The following is a 15,403-nucleotide window of genomic DNA, read 5'->3' on the forward strand; positions in this document are numbered from 1 at the left end:
GAAGGAGTTAGGAAAAATAGTTTGGAGATATCACGTCGGGGTCACCACTGAAAGGAAGCGCCCCCAATTTCAGCACGATCCTCCCCGCAATGAGAGACAATAAGGGACTCTCCCGTAGTGGGAATAAGGCCAAGACAGAGTGCGGGTGAGCGTAAGTGGGAGTTTATCCAAAAATAAGGCATGCAAAGAACTCTGCAACCTACGAGAGCGCTCTGTCTGACAATAGCAAAGACAGGCGTATTTCTAATACAAAAAACGTCATCAACACCTAAACACTATAGGGGGCACAAGTTAATTGGGATTGGGTGGCGTCGACTAACTATAGGTGTTGCTGCAGCGTGGTTGGTCTTGGCGTGACGACGTCACTGGTCAGCCTCGTGGGTTGGGTTGGGCCTGGCAGGCCGGCTTGAGGTCATCCGCGCGGTGTTGGTATGCTGGGGCAGCCTGTGACAATGACGAATACCTTTCCTGTTTCATTTGCCCTAGGCCATGCACACTGCAGTTATTCAGAAAACGACATTTAAGTTCATTAATAAATCGCTCAGCAGCTTATCTTATAAAATAAACGCAACACATGAGGAATGCACCTCGTGAGAGGTCTGGTGGTTGTCGGTTGGGGTGAGATTTACCTTTGTCCTATTGACCGGTATTTTAGGTCGCGGGACGGGGCTCTGGGGCCTGGGCCGAATGATACATGTCTGTCTGCTGCGTTAGAAGTTATTACATAAATGGGTCTCTGTGTCTTGTCCCGATGATGGGGATCGTCCTTGCACGGGGTCAGGATTCTTGGGGGGTCTAGGGGGGTTTGTGGGATTTATGAGAGGGTGCTGGTAGATCAGTGGGTTCAAACGTGGGTTTATTACCGTGCTGTAAATAACACAGGTGGCGGGCTGTGGCCTTGGTTGCGGCGCCGGGGCCTCTGACTCTCTGAAGTAACGCCAGCTTGGTTGGGGGAGGTGAGGGAGCGCGGCACAAGTCTTAGCTTTTTTATCTGGCAGGCTTGGTAGGGTGGGAGAGGGAATGGCCTTGCATATATCCACAAAGGTATTTTCCTCGCGCGTTGCTGATCAGTGAATGCAGAAGTTTTATACTGTTCTGCCTTATTTTGACGTTATTTAGACACACATATATATTTCAATTTCGTTACACATTTCTTTAATACAGTCGGTTCCAGTACCTTTTCATTACCTAACATTATATTCACTACATTGTGTGCGTATTGTATGTACATTAGACGTTATACGAGGGATATCTAGGTTATGGCCTACAGAGATTGATGCTCGCCGCTTTGGGTGATTCAGAAAACATATATGAGTTCAAGTTTCTACATACTATTGAAAAAACACTTTTACAGATAGAGGTTACACGTTTGGTCAACATCTTTCTCCGTGGTTATAGCAGCACTAGTCCAGACCTGGAGGGATATCATATAACGTTACATTTTTATAGTTTATTCACATTTTAAACAGAGGTAGTTCATTAATACCAATACTTGAATTGTTTTCTACCTTCTTCAGATAGTGATGCTTCAGCTTTTTTCCCCGTTACCCCGGCCTTGCGGTCTGGGTCATACGGGGTGCAATATTACATTGTGACTGATAGAATGTTGCCGTGTTGGCATCTCGGGTTTAGCTCATCTCCGACTTTCTCATGGGAACGCGCTCGCAGCGGATCTGCCAGAGCTGCTGAGGCGGCAGAGATGCATGAAAGGCCCTCCAAAGGTGGGGGCCTCGTTACAGTGTGCTGAACTCACGCCATGTTTGCTAGACAAGATGGCGTCTAGGCCTAACTAAATTTTGGTAAATGCAAGGAAAGGATACGTGTGGGCAATGTCGTCGGCGGGTGAATCCTCCTCCACCTGGGCCCGGGTGGCGTGAGGGGGCGCCCACCGAGTCATGGTCCTCACCTGGGGAGAAAGCTGTAGGTGAGGAGGGCCTCGCGGCCAGTCCTCCCCTACAACCTCCAGAACGGGCAATGGACATAAGAACGCATTCAATGAATACATGCATCCTGATCCATACTATGTTCATTTTAAAACATAACACTGAGATATAAGATTGCATTCAAAGACAGAAAGTTGACATTCTTGTTTTACTATCCCTGAGCCATTATTCACAGAACACCGTTCTCTAGCAATCCATGACAGAGTTCAATCGGTGGAACATTACTACGATTAATTAAGTAATGGTTCGTGAGGGTGGTCTGCCATCTTACATTCTTCATAGTGAACCAATTGCAAGCAATGAGCTCTCTTTATTTCCCTGCTCAACCTCTCTAAAAACAAACGGACTCTGCTGATTAATTGCTGTCATTAATGCACAGCAATTTCTCAGCTAACTTAGTTGATTTGCTGGCACCTAATTTAGGATTATACAAACCTTACTTTTCTCAGATATTGAAATGTCCACAGGGATGCAATCAACACAAATATGCCACACAACGCAGCACACATTTGAAAGATATTAATCTGTGTCACCATGGGCCAGACCCTAGGAGGAGGCATGCCTAATGGATATGGCAGAATAGATGAGCACAAAAACAGTAATATTGAATCTTCAGGCAGCTTTACTGATGGGAATCAGGATGGGGGATCAGATGTTCATGCTTCTTTTGCTGATCCATAAATAGGTTATGTTATGGAAATACATCTTTACATAGCATACATAGAGCTTAGGGCCCTCATTACAAGTCAGGCATTAAGGGTTTAACGGCGCCGTCGGCGCCCTTAACCCTTAACGCCTGATTCACACTTTAACGCCTGCTTTTTGCAGGCGTTAAAGTCCAAGGCGCTAAGCGACCTTGGTGCTAATTACGGCACCATGATTTACGGTGCCGTAATTAGCGCCTTCCCCATCCCCATTATGCCCTATGGGGCAAAAATGGGAATGGAGAAGGGCAAATGGTGAATGGGGAATTACCGCCCCACTCACCTTGGACTGAGTACTTAAAACAGGATGCAGCGAACATGTATTGGGTTTGCAAGCTGTGTGGCAAAGGCGCCCCAACAGCATGCATGTCTGTGATAAGGATGGGCCAATAGCACCATGGTCCACCGCCTGACTTTTATGCAGTGCCAATGTCTATATTGCATTCAACATTGACAGGACATAAGCTATGTTAAACACTTCGCCATATTATGTTTAGTTTCTATGCAAGGAATACTTCCTCAGCAGGTAGGCAACCCTACCTACATCAGTAAGCTCTGAATGTGGGACATTCTTCATACATGGATGAAGATGAAAGCATGTGTGAGCGCCAAACTGTTGGTCAATTAAAAGTGTACAAAGTTCACATGAAATAGAGTGAGCAAGTCTCGAGAGGCCACGAGGAGCAACAGCACCCCACATAATTAAATCAAATAGCAGTAAATGAAAGGTTGACATTGACACTTTTGTGGTCCTTTCACATGTGACTCAGAAGTCAAAAACAATGGCTATTCATTAGAACCTTAAGCTAAGATAGTGGTGTGCGCACACTCCCTTGAATGTTTCAGGACAGTGAGCAGCAAATAGGTCAACTATAAACGGAAGACTTTGGCTTGTGGCTACCGATGAAACATGATGGACAAATTGGGAAAATGGGGAGTAGTTTGATAGGATTTCACGTTTTGGCTGCCAAAGAGCCAATAGTCCAACGTTAGGATAGCATACCAATCAATCAGTCAGGCTGGGGGACAACCTAACATACAATGTTGTAGGAACCAATCCACTGTTGTTATGTCCATTATAATTAGTACTATATGTGTTTAGAGGTAGTTTGAGGGTGCCCTACAGGTAAAGTCTAGCTTATGTTTCATTAATTCTTCTACATTCTATAAGTAGATATGCTCCTTTCACCAATCCCTACCCTTGATAGTTTTTGTATTTTGCCATGTACAATGAGGTCATAGATGATGCATATTGGGGGAAAAGACCTCAAGCATCACTCCGATGTCTGCCAGTTGGCCCTGCTTTATTGAATTGATAATAAAGTGGTACTTTGCCATATTCCTTGAGTCTGTTCGGTAATTTGGTTTGGGGCCATTATTGTAATTCCAATATAATTAAATCAAAGAACATTTAATAGAAGAAGAAAATTCAGGACTAGAAAACAAGGCCTTTTCATAAGGCTCCAGACGAAGATAGCAATGTACCTTCACCCCCTTTAAAGTTCAGAGGAAGCCATCAGTCAGTAAGGTCAACTACAGAGAAGAAGACTTGGTTTAGGGCCTTACTGGTGAGAGATGGTAGGCTAATTAGCTCAGAAAGGCAGTTTCCTGATGTTGTTCTCTTGCACATGGTTTCATTGCTTACATGTTGCCAACAAGCCGAATGTCCAAGGTTGGCATGAGAGTGCCAACCAATCATGAGGGCTTATGTAATGGTGGACCGTACATTGTTGGAGAAGTCTTTCCGCTGCTGGGATTATGTTATTATCTGTATTTTGCGTAGTTAGAAGGGAAATCAGGTAATATTATCCCCATAAATAATGTCACAATACATATAGTCGCTGGGAAACGGCAGAGGCGACTTTATTTATGGGGATGATTTATGGGGTAAATGGGAGTGGGGATTGCGGGGGTGTCCCCCGCAGGTGCTAAGTGGTAATATTGCTGCAAAAAAAGGTGACATTTTTGCTGGGATATTATCACATGGAACGGTTAGAGGAGGGTCAAGGCGTCTGTACCAGATAAGAGGCATCCAATGATGATGCTAATACCTATACAAACTATACGTATTTGTTTCCCTTAACCAATCCCTCCACCCAGTAGGTTTTTACTGTTAGCCACGTAGGGTGGTGTCATAGCTAATGTATATTGAGGTATACAATCTTTTGTGTAATTGAAATGCATTGAAAGTGTGTGAATTGCAATTTGTTTGTTCACCAGGTTTCCCTACTTTATTTAACTGATAATAATGTAGTATTTTGCCATATTATTTGAGTCTCTCCAGTTATTTTTGGCCTTAGATCATTTATTGTGGCAATCCCATGCGTCACTTGGGACGTTCCAGTGTTATTGATAATTGGGATGATGATTATAGAAGCAAGTGAGAAGGGTTAGTTAATGGAGTATTAACTAAAGGGGGGGGGATTCCAGTCAGGCGAAGAGGTTCAGGTTCGGGACAACCTACTAGACAGCAGCATTACAGAAGGAGAGTGCCACTGACAGCACATACATTGTATTAGGTCTGTCACATATTACACAATCACATATAACAACACAGGAAGAGCAACATATGTATTAATGTTGCAGTTGCAGAGGTTATAGGTAGGGCAGTATTATAGTCCATTGTTTAGTTGATTTATTGTAGTGACGTAGCATAGTGTGATGTGCTGCAAGAATGTAAATATGCAGAAGATGGAGTCAGCAAGGTAATATGGTAACAGCGAGGTTGGTATGTCAATTAGACAGAAGTAACACCATTTTAGATGTTATGGCCTAATACACAAAGAGCAGAGGAGAACACAGGTCTTGATGAGGAGTAAGGCTCTCTTAGCTCAGCTCGAACCACAAATCCCCTTTCCCGTTCCCCAGGAGAGAAACCAAGGTAAGAGGCACCCATGGTGTGCAGATAAGCACTAATTGTATCCAGCTGCGGAGCCTGAATGGGAGTTGATAGAAGAGCATGAAGGGATGCACGCTTTGAAGGACACATTTATGAGAATAGGGTTCAACGCTCTGCAATGCCAATGAGCCAGGCAAAGAATTAGAACACTGCTGGCCTCACCCCGGTCATTCACCCCATATTACTTGCACCTAGACACAAAACATAAGCAAACAAATCCTCAAAATTCAGATTCAAGATTGGTGCCCTGGTGATGTCATCCCTGGGCACCTCGGTTAGGGAGGAGATAAGAGGGCACAATGTGCTCCAAGCAAGGTCTTACTCACCCTTTCATCATTAAAAGTTGAAAACAAGGGCACTACTGTTTAAAGACGCGTTGAGATCCTTAATCAGGAACCAGAATACAATGCAGTTTCTGCTGTACCCTGTAGTTTACATGGCATATTGTCAACATCTGCCATATCATGCCTGAAGTATTAATACCCATGTCAAGTACAGTGTCATTGGATAATAATAACATATATTACTACAACCATTTCAAATGGAAGTCATACACCATAAAACACTTGAGTAGGGGTTTCCAAACTTTATTTTATTGTGTGCTTCCCTGCTCCAAGTGCCACAACTTTGTATGCTTTCAAATAAAATCAGTCAGTCTTCTCCGTTTTTAAAAGAGCCTCAACCTCCCCTGAACCCCCAAGCCTGACGTTTTCTATTCCAGGGCAACACAACTTGCAGCCTTGTTCTGTGTTTAGGGCTCAGGAGAAAGGATGAAACACGACATGTTTAAAGTGTAATGCTCACATGCTCCTACACTGCATTTGGCTTTCATTCCATAACATGACTTCATATTCGAAATGAAGTAAGATTTCTCATTCTAAAGGTGGAGAGTGGGGAGAATGAGAGCAAGAGGGAGAAAGTGCAATGGAGAGAGAGGGGGAGACCAAGAGATACTGGGAGTAATTTCTCTTCTCTGAAGCTCTGCCCTCATTTGTGAGATGCAAGAGGCCTCTGGAGTCTTCCATTCGAGATTATCGTGGAAGAAGTGATAGCAGAAATAAAGGTCACTGACGCAAATGTAGCAAGGAACTTAAATCAAGCGCGCACAGCACTTTATTATCCACTTTTCTGCCTGTTTTAGATGTTTTATTTAGGTTTTAGGAATAAGGTCAATACGGTTTTTAGGCATCTATTACTGCTCGCTTCAAGCCAAGAGAGTATGCATGGTGTCTTCAGTCGCTACCGCTGACGTGAACTTGTCCAACTCCTGAAGCGCCTTTCCAACGAGAGAACAACCGTTCAGAGAAATTCATGTACAAAGCAACGTCTCTGATCATAAACCTCAAAGCGTCCATTCCTTTCTGAAAGTCTTTGCAGAAGGCAGCTCGTCCTCTCAACTGGGGAACTCAGATCTGCCCTATATATTCAGAGCTCATCAAACACCAGCCTCGGTCCCTCTCCCGCCCTCCCACACCCTCTGGGTATTGATTGAACATTCTATGACACCCTTTACGTACAAGCAGGAAATAAAAGAACATGATAGATTGCCTTAATGACGCAGATTTATAATCTCACAAGACCTGAACATCACGTACTGCCTTTGAGGGTTTCGAAAACAGCCAACGTCTTCCTCTTTTCATATATTTTGAACCCATCTAAAAAGTCATTTTATCTGCCATCTCTCTAACTCTTTCTTATATATGTTTCCATCATGTTTTCATCTTTTTTTAACGTTCATTAAACTGTGTTCTGTGCTTTGGCGAAAGCGCTACATAATTTAGAAAATAAATATAGAAACATTCCAAAATGCCAATCAGAAGAGACCTGAAATGTCAGCTTACAGATTTGTGCAGTGAAATGCAGGCTATATACGTAATAAGGGGTGGGCGGATGTATCGCCAGCAGTTGCCACAAAAAAAGGATGCGTAGTGGCTTAACTGCCGATTCAAACCCCAAACATCTACAAACCAATAGTGATCCCAATCATCAAGGTGAAAGAGGCACTGTCAAGAGATATACCTCCTTCGCCGTGTGTTGTAACGCGGGGTGAGCGAAGGCTGTAGTCATAAGAGTGCTCTGAATGTGATGTCGCAGGAATAGTACAACAGTCCAACATAAACAAAGATCCACTCAAGGGTCAATAAAAATGCATACCCATCATTAAACACACAAATGTAAAAAATAACTATAACAACACTATAAACACAGACCCCTGTAGAGATAACATGTAATATGCAAAAGATAACAGATATAAAGCACTCTGGGTAATGACACAGGAGTGAAAAGGCAAGAAGCAAAGACATTGAAAGTAATAGTATTACTCTTTCAGAGAACAATGATACAAAAGTGACCTAACGAGTCCCTAAGGGAAAAAGCAGGTCCAGGAGGGAACGTATTGGTCAATAGTACCTTTTTGCTGCCCCTAGACGCTTCAACAGTGTCAAACCGGTCTTCAAGCTGTACTGAGGTGAGGATTGCACCAGGTCTTGGTGGGGAGAGTCATGCTGGGTCAAACAGCATGCAAACGTCTAGTTGGATCAAAGCAGGATCCACATGTACTTAGAGTGTGGCAATTTGGTCACACAGTGCAGAGGGCTCAACAGGGTTAGATCGGAAGTTGAGTCAGTTTGAGACATTGGTATACACTGGTTCAGGTCGGTGAGTGATACTATGCTCCAGTGGTTCAAGTCCAAGTCTGTCGGTTTGGTTTGGTGACCTTGGTGATCCAATGAAAGGTTTGAAGAGGCAACAGTTTGATTTGGTCTACAGCAGAGAAAAGGCTGTTCCAGCTGAACAGGTGTGCTACGCTTGGCACAATGCACGTTGAGCTAGTTCAACAGATGCAATGCGATAGTAGTTTGAAGTTTGATGAAGTGCCAAAAGCAACACTGGCAAGTCACTCTGGTTCGGGTTCGGTGAGCATATTGTGAATATATTTCAACTGGTTTGATACAGTAGAACAGGAATCTTTGGCTGATCTGGTCCTGCAGATGCTGTGATATCCACTGGAGGGGCTCTGGGACAGGGTGAGTCTGATCATGTTCAACAATACAAAATAAACATGTCTAATGAAAATAGTATGGCAAATATATACACTTCCATTAAACACACCGATGTACACATAACTATACAAACACAATAGAATCCCATCTCTGACTAATCAACTTCTGGGACACCAGTGCTCTAGGGATGAATATCGGTTTCTAAACCATCAATCAGCCCCACACCTCTAGTATCCAGAAGGGATCCAAAAAGATTGGAAACACAAGTAAATTATAAACCTCCTTGTCCAATTTTGGTAACGTCGACGGAACGGCAGGCTTAACTCCGCAAGGTAGTGAAACATTGGTTAATTGCAACCCAGCAAAAATACAATTATTACCCGATGATAAAAGGGACTGCACAGTCAAGGTTGTAAAACAATATCTACTTTATTATTATTACAACAGACAGTTTTAGCACACAACAAAATACAACCTACCCTGTTTCAGAACACAGAGGACACACAGTTTTATGAAGGAAAGGGAGGCATTCTGGATACTGACCAAGGATAGTTGTTGATAAAGCAATCAGTCTTAACTGTTCAAGGTTATTTAGTTTCAGCACCAAGGGAGCAAGGGGGTCAGAAATGTCACTAGGGGCCTTCGGAGCAGGATCAAGGGACAGAACCACAATGTACCTGGTCCTTGAGATGATCTTGATTCTAGACAGCACTCATATGGTTTCAGGACACTTTGCAGCTCTTGCGACAGAGTTCAAGATGGGAAACAGCAGCGCGCATCAGGCAGCAGGCATGTCGGCAAGCAAGGCTGGACGGACAGCTGCAGGCTGGCCTGCATGGCAGCTCGGAATCAAGAATCATTGTCTCTGTGCTGGTTGGTGGATCTGGAATACTGGTCTAGGCGTCTCGGACAGCTTTAGTGACTGCAGCGTGACAACAGTCAGTGGTGCAGCTGATCGCGGTTCTAGGGCTCGACTGCCTTGAAAATGTCCTTAAAAGATGGACGCTGGTTGATGTTTTTTGTGACACTCCTCCTAGCTTCTTCGCTGGGCACCTGTCATCCTTTCAGGTGGATGGCCTACATCTGAAGAGAGTGTTTGCAGGCAACAGCCTTGTCCTTTGGTCAGAGACTCTGGCACTTCCCACCTAAGAAGCTTGCTGGCAGAACCTAGCAGGGCATGCTGTGTGTTGTCTGGGTACCGGTTCTGGAGCTGGTAGATGGGTACTTTGAGGTCGGTATCTCCCTCTGTTCCCTGGACAATGTTTAGCAGAGGGATCTTGCTCCCTCTTGGAAATCCTGACCTTCCTTCACTGGCAGAAGCTGTAAGGAAGACTGGACCTTCAGCCACGAACCAAATGTGTCCTTTTTCTTACTCCTTTCAAAGTCATTGGATGATCAGTCAAAAGAGAGGCTCAACCCTCTTTTAAAGCCGAATAGGCCCCAGTGATTGGTGCAGGCTAAGCCTACCTTGATGAACCAATCCTGGGTTCCCACTGACAATTTTCTGTTATGCATGGGGTCCTAACCAGAGTGCTTTGCAACAGAAAAGGTAAGGGGTGACAACATGCACTACTAAGTCCCACCCATCTTTCTGTCTGTTGTGGATCAAAGTGTCTCTCTGGTTAATTGAGCGCTCTGTGGCTCTTGATCAAAGCACAGGTCTCCCTTCAAGATTGGAGACTTTTTGTCTCCATCAAAACACATACTTCTTCCCCCCGAAAGGGGAGACCCTTGCAGGGGATGCCTACAGTAAACAGTTGTGCTGTTAAACCATAATCATATAATACCTCCTTATTTTGATTATTGGCCTAAGCCCATTTGCGTTACACAGAAAACCGCGTTCTTGATGTTCCAATTTTTGATCAACTTCGCCGCCATTTTAAGAATCATCATCCATTTTGATTTCAACTCTTGTTTCATGTCCTAAAATGGAGCACTGTGTTTTCAACTTGCAGTCGAGCTGAACCACCTTTGAGTTTTCGTTAATGTTTTGTCTGACCGAGAGCAGACTGTTTGACCAATGCAAAGAAACATTGTGCTTCGTATGAACTGCCATCCAAGTGTTGTCTGCGTTCACAAGCCTCATACTCGTATAAACAATGGGACAATGGAAAACAAACCCTGGTTGTGTGTTCTGGCTGAACTGCATTGTAGCAATTCTTGGAACAAGGCTTACAGTGGATCAGAAAACCAACATCATCATTGTGACTTCATGGACATGCAAACCTGTTTAATCCGTTGTACAATAGTGTAATGTTTGACATGCGAACTGGGCACACACTCTAGCATGTGAATTATTAGTTTGGACAGGGGCTGGACAAAGTTTCAAAAACGGTATAAATATGTCTGTGTTTAGATGTCCACCACTCTCATGTGTTCTGGTTTCCTGACCTTTGTTAGTTCTGTGACCAGCCCTCTTTGCAGGCCTACTTCAATTAACTCTCATCAGTATGCACTGCCACCACACGAAACTACAATGGGCAGGGCAGATTCATGGAGCCTTTATATTTACTTAGACTGGCCATTTCATTAGGGAAGTGTTGCCTTCCCCCTTCCAGAGATGCTTTCATATACTCCTGGCTGTCACATTCCAGCTAAAGGTGATAGGGAGGACAGCCCCTGTAGGCTGTGTGCCCCCAGAGTACATTTGACAATGTGCTTGTTGTGCGGCGAGCATAGGAAAATGTGTGCAGATTTGGCCCACACAGTTGATCTCCCATCATTCCATTTCTTACCAAATTTCCAAAAAGCCCAGGTGAGTGCACACCTGCCGTGTGGATGGTCGAATTCCTCACACCATCCTTGTAGAGAGAACACAGAATTCGCTAAAGATAGGGAGATGTAGCAAACTGGGTAATGGGGAAAGGGTAAAAAGGGATCAAAACAACAACAATGAGTTGATGTATATATTTTAAAATTCTGCAAATGTGACCATACCAATCATTGCGGCCCTAAGCTGGTCCAGTGGTGCGTGTATAAGTCAATAGTACCTTTTTTCTAATTAGTACATTGTTGATGTTCTCCGACAGTGTACAACCAGGATTCCAGCTGTACTGCGGTGTAGGTCAAACCAGGTTCAGGTGCAGAGAGTTGTATTATGTCAAGAGGAGAGCTGACATCTGTTCAGTGTACAGTGGGTTCTCAGTGAGGTACTAGTGCCGCGTTCAGACTATGTGGTTCCGATGGTTCTTCAGCATCAGTTTGGCATTCTGGTCATTTCAAGACCCCTCATAACCACTGGTTTGGGTAAGCAAGTGAAGAGATGCTCCAGAGGTTTGAGACAAAGTCCTTTGGTTTGATGCTGTGACATTGGTAATCTGCTACATGTCATGGTCCACTGCAGGCGTGGGTTGCGACAGCCCCTTTTGGCCACTTGCCATGTGTTCTGTATCCATGGTATGTATCCATGTATTCTGTATCCATGTATTCACCCAAGATGGCCACTGCTTTGGTTCCTTCAGTCAATGCTGTTCATGTACTAGTTGTCAGCCATGCTTCTTCCCAGCAGTCTGTGCGGCTGGCATATCAAGGCGAAGCCCGTGGCTCGATGCGCCACTGCTCGTAAGTTCACAGCTAGTATGTGTATTTTTGACTATTTGTGTCTCTATCCTTTCTTCAGTCCTGTTAACTATTGTTGCACTTGTAGTGATTCCAAATCCTTTGCCCCGTGTCCAGTGTGCTCACAAGTTTGTTCTGCACTCTGAGTTCGAACGGCCACTTTGAAGCAGTTAAGCACTTTCCAAAGCTATGTTTGCTTCCCACCCTCAGACGGATCTCTTATTGCCCACAGTGGGTAAGCGCTAGTGACTTTCCAGATGAGCTAGGCAGGTCGTACTAACATTTCCTCCAATTGTAGCCGGAGTGCACTGTGTATGATAGATCTAGCAAACACGAGAGTTTGTGGGTTCGACCTCCAGCTACAAATACACATCATTGAGCAATCCAGAGAGCCTTTTATAGGTGTATTCCCTCTTCTACTTCTCATATACATATCTGCTCTTTTCTGATTTCTGAACCAAATTGTCTATACCACTCCTTCACAGTATAACGCTATTGGCCCTCAAGATTGTCCCAGAGTATTCCACATGGCAGCCGACACCCTAGAGCAACACAGCACTACAGCACTACCTGAGGAATAAGGGAAATTCCAGACTACAGACTCCAGACTTAACATCCCAGTGACACTTCTTCCTTCAATCAAGATCCAGGGTTTTATACCTGAGATTGTTTCCCTGGGTCCTCTGCTCCTCCCAGCACTGTTCATTTAGGCTGGGGTTCACAGAGCATCCAAGTGGATTCTTACCTTCAGCTCTCTTCAGACAGCTGTTGCTTCATTTTGACCCAGGTTGATGGAGTTTATCTATATTCTACTGAGTATTTAACGACTATCTAATATCCATATGACAGATAGTGACGTAACTAATCCCGGCAACATGGATAAGATGCAGCAGCTAATGCAGGACATGCAATCTCTCACTTATGAGGTGCAGAATCTTAAGCAAGAAAACACATTTCTCAGACACAAGGTAGCCAGACTCATGGTTGGTCCAGAACTACCACCTTCTTTTTTACCAGGGGAAAATATGATGACAACCCACATAAACTAAAATAATTTCTAGACAGTTGTACCATGCAGTTTACCTTCAAAGCCACTTACTTCCCGACGGATCGAGATAAGGTTGCTATCTAATTTCACATCTTACAGGACCTGCACTTGCTTGGCTACTCCCTTTATTACAGCAAGCAACCCTATACTAGATGCCTACCCTGCCTTTGTTAACAGTTTACAGAATATGTTCCATTGTCAGGAAATATCTTATCTTCCCAAGAAAAGCTATTGAATGTTCGCCAAGGATCAAAGAGTGTTCTGGATTATATCACTGGGTTTAAATCTTTGTCAGCTGAAAACGCATGGCCGGACAACGCTCTATTAACCCTCTTCAGAGGTGGCAGAAGAACTAAAGGATGATATATCCAGAGTTGCTCGACCCACCAACCTGGTGGAAATGATAACTCTTACTATGCAGATTGATTATCGTTTACAAGAGAGGCAACATGAGAGACGAAAAGGAAGGTACAATGCATGTTGCAATGGTACTGATATGGTGCCAATACAAACATGGCCACAACCTATGGAATAACCTATGCAGCTGGGTGCTACAAGGAGGCACTTGACAACCAAAGAAAGAGAGCACAGATGATGTAAGGGATTGTGTATGTATTGTGGTTCGTCTGAGCATTTAGTCAGGGAATGTCCAGTGGCACCACCTCGGAGATCTGAATTTAGGAAGCAGGGGAAACTCCCGAACCCACTCGTAAGGGGAACATGTACAAGGTCCCTCCAGGCCAACCGTAACATCCAATATGAAGACTACACAAGGTTCCATGGTATTTATTCTATTACAACTACAATTTGAAGACATACTTATTCAGAATATTCCAGCTCTGGTAGACTGCAGTTCTGCCGGCAACATCATTGATGACCAATGGGCCAGTGTCCATACCAGTACAAGGAGTGGACAGAAATCTTTTAGCATCCAGACCTATTAAGGAACAGACTCACATGTTATTCTGCAAGATTTTGTCTCACGTTGAACAGATCAGATTTGATATAATAAGGACTGCCCATTTTCCCATAATTTTGGGATTACCTTGGCTCCGCCTACACAACCCTTAAGTTAACTGGACAGCTGGAACCATTTTCTTAGGTTCTTAACATTGTGTTGCTCATTGCTTAACTCAAGGTGCTATTGGAATTTGTTCCCTGCCTCCGGATCCTCACGAAAATTTCCCTGTGCTTCTCAGCTAGATGTGTAGTCTTAATTGGTATTCAGAATTCACAGAAGTTTTCTCTTTGCCCCAATTTGAAGTGCTACTTCTACACAGACATGATGACTGTCCTATCAATTTGGTACCTGATGAACTTATCCCTTTTGAATGCATGTAAATGCTTTCACAAAAAGAGAAACAAGTATTGTAGGAATAACTCCTGACAAACCTTCAGAAAGGACTAATCGCAGAGTCCACCCCAACAGCGGGTTCCTCGTTGTTTTTTGGTCCCAAAAAAGACTCAGACGAACTTTGGCCATGCCTGGATTATCGAGGTTTCAATAAGATCACGGTACCAGATCGGTATCCTATGCCGATCATCCCGGATATGCTGGAAGCTGTTAACAGGGCTACTATCTATACCAAGCTTGATGTCAGGGGGGCATACCATTTAATATGGATTTCAGAAGGGGACGAGAGGAAGATGACTTTCCACACTCCGTTCGGACATTATGAGTATCATGTGATGCCATTTGGGCTCTCTAATGCACCAGCAATATTTCAAAGGTTCATGGACCACTTATTCGCTGATTTAATATTGCATTATGTGGTGATTTACTCAGATGATATTCTGATATTCTCCTCTATAGAAGAGGACCACATCAAGCACGTACAAGTAGTCCTAAGACGCCTTCAGTCAAACAACCTCTACTGTAAGATGCAGAAGTGTGAATTTCATCGTTCCCAGGTTTTTTATCTTGGGTACATTCTATCAGCGCAAGTAAAATCCATGGACCCATCTAAGGTCTCTGCAGTGCTTCATTGGCCTCCACCTACTTCAGTCAAAGAAATCCAGCTGTTTGTGGGATTCGCCAACTTTTATAGAAAGTTCATCCCTAACTTCTCTGAGACCATCTTGCCAATCACGAGATTGCTGAAGAAGGATGTTCCGTTTCTATGGGATTCCCACGTTCAGTCATCGTTTGAGCGTCTAAAACAAGCCTTTTCTATGGAACCTATACTCATCATGCCAGATCAGAATAAGAGTTCATTTCGGAGACAGACACTTCTCACTATGCCCTAGGG

The sequence above is a fragment of the Ambystoma mexicanum genome, chromosome 5q (genome assembly GCF_040938575.1).
Source record: "Ambystoma mexicanum isolate Mex_15411 chromosome 5q, UKY_AmexF1_1, whole genome shotgun sequence".
In the NCBI taxonomy this organism is placed as follows: domain Eukaryota; kingdom Metazoa; phylum Chordata; class Amphibia; order Caudata; family Ambystomatidae; genus Ambystoma; species Ambystoma mexicanum.